Raw genomic sequence first — 9,363 nt, forward strand, 5'->3', positions numbered from 1 at the left:
AAATATTTAAAAATAAAATTTAAACTTGAAAAAGTATTCTTCCAATTTCAATACCCAACACATTCTTAAATGCCACATATTTTATGTATTTAAATAAAATTGTATTTCTATTTATTTTTATAAGTATTATTGTGTGAATTTTGAGTTTGCAAGTGTACCACTGATGGAAACTACAAGAAATGTTGTAAAAGTGTGCTTGTTTAACTTCTAAATTCTTAAAATCATCTTATTACAATTTATTTGAATTCTAACTATTGCAATATAAATTTAAATGCAAACAATAAATGAAAAGTATATGAAATATTGTAAGAATGTGCCTCCTTTTAGCTCTTAAAATCAAATTAATTTTGAATCCTAAATTCTTTTACCTCAAGTTTGTTTGAATTCTAACTGCTGCAATATGAAAAAGAAAATGAATGCTATATGCATGGTGGAGAAACTGAAAGCTAAGGAATTAACAAATATGCAATATGTGTTTTGCCTTTGGTTTTGTCTATGTCTATTTGGAGCTCCAATAATAATAGTTGCCACTTTCCATGATGGCACATCCAAACAAATTCCCCAAAATATGATATCCCCATTTTCATCTGTGACTGTAACTACTCTTAACTTGCTGCAATTTCCCTCTGTTCCATTTCTTTTAACCACCCTGAAACCAAATAATTTCCATTTAATTTATAATTTAATGGCCAATATATTATATATTTATCATTTATTTTTAAATCTAGTACGTAGTTTTTATTTTCACTATTAGCTATGTATTTTGATATCAATTTTTAAATTTTAATTTCAGCCTCCGAGAAAGTTATCAGCCAAAATTTATTAATAACTCATAATATATTATCTCGTATCAAAGCCAAAGTAACTTTTTATTAATATTACATAGTTACATTTGATTAAAAAAAATAAAACTTTGAATGCTGAAATTGTTAACACATTCCTAGATATTCTTTTAAAATTTTTTATTGTCATTCCTGTTTGAAATCCTAGCAATCTAAAGCTTAAAATGCATTCAACTCTTTCAACAAATGACAAAAAAGAAAAAAAAAATGTTGGATTGTTAGACTTTTTTTTGAATTTTAATAAAAATAAGTAAAATATTAGAGAATAATTAGTATTGGTAGTCATTTATTTATTTTTACTTAAATAACATTATTTTCTAGTTATGGGATGAGTAAACAACTTTAATACTAACTCAATCTCTTTTCTTTTATTATTATTATTATTAAAAAATATAGTCAAGACAGCAATTTTAATTTTTTTAGGGTCTTTTACATAAATATGTGTTTTAACCATTTTAATAATAAAAATACCTCAAAAAGAAATTGCTTATAAAAATACTCTTTCCAAAGTAACTTGTTTGCAAAAGAATACACTAATTTATTTGTTTGCTTAAATAACATTATTCTCTTGTCCCTAAACTGTGAGATTTTATTTGTTTTTATCAACTTCCAAGTTACTATGGAGACACTAATTTATCTGATTACTATATTATTATAGTAGTATATATTTTATCTTAATTAATATTAGAGAACTAGTCTTAATTATTTATTATTATTCTCTTTGACAATTCTTTTTGTACATATAAATCTTGATAATAATCAAGAATCAATTTTCTCTTATTTGTTCATGTATTTTTCTTTCTCTAATTTTTGAGATTTCATTCAATTATTATTTTATTTTTAGATTTATTAAGCTATATCAATAAACAGTTGTTGCAATAAGTTGGATCTTTGTGATGTAAAAGCTAGTGCGTGTAACCAAAAAATTTAAAATCTGGAAGATGCTTCTCTTGCTTTAAAAAATTAAAATAAAAAATTGGTACTAATGAATTTATATATGTTTAAATAAGAAAAATGATATTTAAAAAGATTAAGAAATACACCTATTGGATTTTTTTCTCGATTTTAAGAGTGATGGCGTTTAGGTAATTAGATGGATTATGAGGGTTAAAGATCATGTTATTATTGTTGCTGTTTCTTTTTTTTTTTTTCGTTTTCTGAATTTAATGATGATTCGACCATAAAAATTTAATAAGTAATTCATTAGTGTAATTCAATAAGTAATTGATGATGATTTCATAAAAATCAACAAGTAAACCATCAGTGCAATTCTACAAGTAAATAATAATTTAAAAAAAAAATTGAAGACAATTCCTCATAAATCTAAAAATAAATCAAACATTGAGAAAATTGAGAAATTATTAAAAAATTTATTATATATATAATAAAAGATTATTATTGGCTAAAACTGTTTGCTAATTTCATGGCAAGACAACTCCTAGAATATCTAGAATTAGTACGTGACTTCACTATTTTCTTTTATTCTTTAATCGTTATCGGTATTAATAAAATAATACATAAAAATCCAAATAATCTTATCTCAAAATGTTCCCTACCTTTTTTTTAATTTTTACCTTTGAATTATACCGGAATAGAATAAAAAATGCATAAGAAGCCAAATATTAATAATTTAATATTTTTAATCTTTTCCAATAGGTAAACGACAATTCAAGAAAAATAAATTAAAAATAAATCTTTATATATCTAAAAAAACCAACCGAATATTAACTAAATATCAAGCAGATCTAGGTTAAAATCAACAAAACATCAACCAAATATCAAGAAAATCGTTTAATTACAAAAAAAAAAAAAAAAAAAAAAAACTAAACTTTTTACTGAGAGTGATATCAACAAAATTTAAGAAAGTTTGTTAAGAACAATATTACATAAAAAAATTTGAAATAAGAGACATCAAAATAATGAAGAAAAAAAAAGTTGGGACGCACAAAAAAAAAATATAAGAAAAAGAATTAAAGATAACTTTTTATAGATTATAAAATCAACCAAACATCAATTAAATATAAATTATACCATCTTAACATCAACTAAACATCAAACAAACATAAATTATACTATTTTAACATCAACTAAACATCAATCAAACATAAAAAAAAATATATTCAAAATAACTGTGTAATATTCTAAATTTTTTCAACTCATTATATATACAGGACTTGATTTCCAAATCAAATAATAATATATTCGTGGTGAAATATTTTAGTAATTACATTATTCCCAATTTTATAACTTCTGTATATAATTAAATTAAACAATTAATATATAATTTAGTAACATTAATGAAAATGAAATATATAATTTTATATTATTAAAAAAAATTTAAGTATGATTAATATTAAATTATGATAATAATTCATATAATTAATTTATTGGATCTTTTGATCAAATTAAAGCAATAACTGCATTAAAGTAATATTTAAGATTTGAGTAGTATAAACTTAATTTTATGATTGGCTTGGTGCCTTCATAGTTGTAGACCAGTTAATTAGTTGATATAACTCTTTAAATCATGTGTTAGAGATTTCATATCATTAAAGAAAAGAAAGAGATTCAACTAATTTACCAATGTTAAATTTTAATTAAATGATAGCTTTAGTTATTTTCATATTACTTGGAATTAATTCCAATTCCGTTAGTAAACTCTGTATTTACCTGATTTATTGATTTTCTAATTTTCTATAGGGATGGATATGTAATTCCTTAATTTCTTGACTTTCTTTTTTGAATGGTTATCCAGTCTCAGTAGTTTAGTACATTGGTATATTTATGTTTCAAATTAATTTAATATTTTAGAGGAAAAATTATAACTTAAATGACAACTGAATAGTAAAGTTAAATTTGCACTTGATGCGTAAATGTGGAACTCTCATATGACTAATAGATAAATAGTAAAATTAATTTATAAATGCTAAAGTCTAATATACCAAATGACTAGTTTTAATCATTTTGGTATTAATTGGACTAAAATGGACTTATTTTAATATGCTACACTCATCCACTTAACTCCTCCATTAATTGATTATTCAAATTCTGATATTATAAATGTCCTGTCTAATAATACTAATTAAAAATTCTCTTCAAATTAAATTAATAATTTAATTAATATCTCTATTTTTATTTATAAAAAATTGCAAATAAGTTTTAAATCAAAAAATAAATAAAAATATTTTTTTAATTTTTTTATAAAATAATATTCTTTAAAGGATTTGCTCCTTTAGACTATAACAAATATTAATAAACATATTCTATTGCCTTTCCTCTCGTACTGTTCCATTGCTCTTTTCCTTATACATATGACTTGCCCTGTAAAAGGAGAAAGCATAAAAGAGTAAGATAACAGAGTAAAAATATAATGAAGTAAAACAATGAGTATTTTTATAATTACTTTCAAAAAAAGCATATGGAGTACAATGTTTTTTTTTTTTTTATTCATAAAAAGTCCAATGGATTATAGGATACACAATAAGAAGCAGCCATCTATTTAAACTCTCGATAAGGACGTGATCTCGTTTAGTATAAAGGTGGAGGTTTGAACTCAAGACTTTCAACCCCAAAACAATCATTTTTATCCCTTAAAGCTATATCTTAAATGTCAAAGTCAATAAATTTTAGTTAACCCTCTTGAAAGAAAAAAAAAAATAAATCTTAATTGATAATTTCGTCAGAGACTAAAATTAAAATCAACATAAAGTATTGACTAAAAATTTTAAAAAATTAAAAACTACATGCGAGATTTAAAAATAAATGCAATTTACAATATTTATTTGACCATTAGGCCTTAATAAATTAACAAAAATTTCCTAATTTTATAAGATTCATTGTCAATTATATCTTCATTAAATTGTTACAGTATATATTCAATTTAGTATTAGTGATCATATAAATATTTTTAAATAAAAAATCAATTTACTTTATGGACTAAAATATTTATGCCAAAATAATTGCAACCACCTTGCAATCGGATATGCTTAATGTAATTTGGTGGTATTGGCTAATAAGCGAATATTGTATATTGTCATAGTTACATGGCCAATTACTAAACAATTTCATTTACTTATTTAAGGTTAGAGAATAGAGGGACTTTATGAAGAGGGACTTTATGAAGTTGGTTAATCATGTTCGACACATCACTTTCAGCAGTTACTTCACCATAATTCACACTCCTATGCAATGGATAAACCATAAAAGGATGGCTTAGTCTGACCAAATATCAAATGCCTCACTGACCCGAAGCTAGGTCTGGTTGTGGGTTCGTTCATACTTTGAGTCGGATTGCTAAAGAATGACCAAAATCGGTTAAAATTCAATTCGAGCTCATACCGACTTTGAATCAGTTTAGAACTGATTACCCTCAATTGAAACCAAACCCATTGGGTCCATTTCATGAACTGATAGTTTCGGTTCTAAATTATTAGAAATTTAATCATTTCATTATTTTTTTAAAATTAATTAAAACCAATCAAAATTAGAACTGTGAATCAAAACCGGCCAATTTTACATGCCTGAAACTAGTGAACTAACAGTTCCTAAGCCAAAATTGTCGATTCACGAACTGTGACAGACTTGCTTCTGTTGACGAACTGTGGCTGCCTACTTGAAGCATTATATATTATGATACATAAACCTAAAAAAACCGATGGTTCTATTCACAATTGGCCAAATTATATCCAGCACCTCGGTCCACCTTGTAGTGTGGGCCGAGTGCAGGGATGTGCATGGGACATCAGTCCCGCTTCTTCAATTTTTTGTTTTACATTTAAATTTATAATAAAATTAATTATAAAAAATTAATATTACATATTTTAAAATATACAATAAATAAATATTTTTATATTTATATTCATATATTGTATAATTGCCATAATTATTTTAGTTTTAAATAATAATATAAATTGAGTTTATAAATAAAATCAAAATAGAATTTTTAACACTATAAATATTTATAATTTTTTTACAAATAATAATAAATTAAATTTCTTAATTTTTTATTTCTTTTATACATAAATTTAAATTCTATATGTTAAAAATAAGTACATATGTCAAAAGGTGTCAAAATATAATAATACATATTAAAGAAATTTTAAATCTCAAAATTATATATATATATATATATATTACAGGTAAATGAAATTTAAAATTTAATATAATCAGTGACACATTTTTTTTTTCATGTAGTCATACTCTAGAGAATTAAAAATCGATATACTTTTGATAAATAATAAAATAAATTATCTATTAAAAATTAATATAATATAATTTTTTAAAATTTTCATATACTAAAATTTTTATATTATTAGTGAATAAAACTAATTTTTTTGAAAATTTTAAAATTTTAAAATTTTTATCTATATGTAAATAATAATTTCATAACTAAAAGTGTTATATTTTTATAATGGATATCAATATTCATCATTTATAAAATAAAATTTATTGTTTACTATAACGATATTCATTTGGTATTCCATCAATTTTTAAATACTTATTATTTTAGTGAAAAATATTCATCATTTATGATCTGCATGTTCATTAATTTATATTGTCAATTCAATAGTTATAACTTTATATATATTTCTCAAATCATTATAAAATATTTATTTTCAGATGAAAATGATATTGATTCTTTACGAAATTCAGATTTATTATTTTTATGATGTATATTAAAATATTTTTATAATTGATATAATTTTTAATCATTTATGGGTATAATATTTATATTTTATTAATAAATATTTATTATTAATGAATATCATATTTATTAATTTATTGAAACATACATATATAACATATACATAATATAAATCGTATTTACAGTTAGTAAATAAAAAAAAGGTCAAGCTAAAATTATCTTACAAATATTTATATTGTAATACAAATATCTTTGTAATAAAATAAAATAAATAAAAAAATACACATTCAATGTTTAAATGATAAATGTTTAGTATATGTTTAATGAACATAAATTGATGGATATTCAGTACTGAATTAATGAATATAAATTTAAAAAAAAAGTATGAATCGTAATTATGACACATACACATCAAAATTTTAATGTACGTCCCGGATCTAACCGGACCATTATTATATGGTCGGAAAGCATGATATAAGGCCCCAAAATTGAGCTTTACAAAGTCACCCGTTGGGGTGACCAGTCCACTTTTAATTGGGTTACATATCTATAAATGTATTCAGACTTTGCGTTGAACTCTGCTAGAAAACGTAAAGCTAACTAGAAGCGAGCAAACCAAGGAAAAATTAAACTGCTTCAGTTTTGTTCATTTCTTTTTTCTTATAAATGAGATATGTATTTAGTTTCTTTAGAAATCAAAACTATTTCAATGTTCATTTGAGAAAAAATCAATTTAATAAATTGAAATAACCATTATTTAATTTATTACTTAAAGCATTAAACATATTAGAAAATTTAATTTTTTAAATAAATTTTTGTAATTCGATTTATTTAGTTCATTTTTTTTATTTAGCCTCGTAATTAGTCTAATTCAAATTTATATTTCTATAAAAATTCAGTTAACTCGATTTGTTTTGATTCACTTAAAAAAACTCAATTTATTCGGCAAGTCTGATATAGTTCGATTCAATCAAATACTGAAGCTGACTACAAAGTAGTTTGGATTATTTGGAATTTTTTTTAAATCTATTTATTCAAACTCAATAATTAATTAGTTTTTGAATAGTATATTTGAAATCTAATTCAAGTGGTAAGAGGTTTTACTTTTGAGAATAAAAGCTATTTTGTTCGAATTATTTTCTCTATATTAAGTGAATTTTCGTCTATATAACATAACGAGCGTAAAAGGATGATTATTTATATGAACTATTAGTCCTCTTTTTTTTTTTTTTTTTTTTTAAGTATTCTTCCTGGCAAATTATACCCTACACCTCAAATCACTTTGTAGTGTGGTATGGAGGTAGGGCCATACGTGCGGGACAACAACCCTGCTCATTTAGTTTTTTCTTTTTTAATTTAAAATTATAATAAAATAAATTATGAAAATTAATATTATCTTAGAAAATTTGTATATTATGTAAATATCTTTATATTTCTAAAAATTAATTTTTACCTACATGTTGTACAATTATTATAATTATTTTAATTTTAAATAACAATATAAATTGAGTTTATAGATAAAATTAAATAATTTTTTAATATTTTATAAGTATTTATAGCATTTTTATACATAATAATAAATTAAATATCTTTAATATCTTTTTTAGTTTTTTTACATAAACTTAAAATATATATATATATATATATATATATATATATATATATATATATATATATATATATATATATATATATTAAAGATATGTGCATATATCCAATGTGTCAAAATATAGTAACACATATCAAATTTTTTTTATATCTCAACATATATATGACAGAATAAAAAAAAAAGAATAGGTGCAGAGACTCAATGGAAGCTGTTCTAACAAACGGAGTTGACTGCGTTGCATTAGTAAAATAAAGAAATTTTTCGGTCAAAATTCCAGATTTCAGAAAGGATAAAGTAAAAGATAACCATATATCCATACAAATACGTACTGAAATAATATCTCAGATGATTAATAGGGGGCTGAATCCGTATTTTTTATCTTTATATGAAAAAAAAATATTTTGATTTGAATTGATTCTAAGTTGAAGAAAGGACTGAATATTAATTGATCATATCATTATCTCCATAGTCTGATAGATAACTGATAGATCATACGAGAATAAAGATAGAGTTCCATTCTATATGTCAATATCGACAACAAGAAAATTTATAGTAAGAGGAAAATCTGTCGACTTTAGAAATCGTGAGGGTTCAAGTCCCTCTATCCCCAAAACAGGCCCGCTCGACTCCCTTATTATTTTTATCCTATTCTCTCTTTTTGTTAATGGTTCAAATTTCATTATCTTTCTCATTTATTCGATTCTTTCACAAACATATCCGGGCTGGATTTCTTTTCACAAGTCTTGGGATAGATATAATATACATTTTTAATATATATATATATATATAGGTAAATAAAATTTGAAAACTATCACTCTTAGTAACACTTTTTCTATTTTTTTTAATTAGTCATACTCCAAAGAAAAATAGTTTAAAAAATAAATTATCCATTAAAACTAATATAATATAATTTCTAACAACTCTTCATATACTAAATTTTATATTATTAGTGAATGAAATTAATTTTTTGCATGTTTGACAATTTAATAATTTTATTAATCTATAATTGATAATTCCATAACTAAATGTGTTACAATTTTATAATAGACACTAATATTTATTATTTATAGAATAATATTTATTATTTACTGTAACGATGTTTATTTGTATTCCATCAATTTTCAAATGCTTATTATGTTATTGAATGATGTTGCACGCGCAAGAAGACTGCTTGTGACTCCCACTGGCACATATTGACAGATCAGTTACACTCTACTATTAAAAAAATGACTGATCAAGCAGACCCCGCTTCGCTGCTCTTGTCTCTG

The sequence above is a fragment of the Ricinus communis genome, chromosome 3 (genome assembly GCF_019578655.1).
Source record: "Ricinus communis isolate WT05 ecotype wild-type chromosome 3, ASM1957865v1, whole genome shotgun sequence".
In the NCBI taxonomy this organism is placed as follows: Eukaryota; Viridiplantae; Streptophyta; class Magnoliopsida; order Malpighiales; family Euphorbiaceae; genus Ricinus; species Ricinus communis.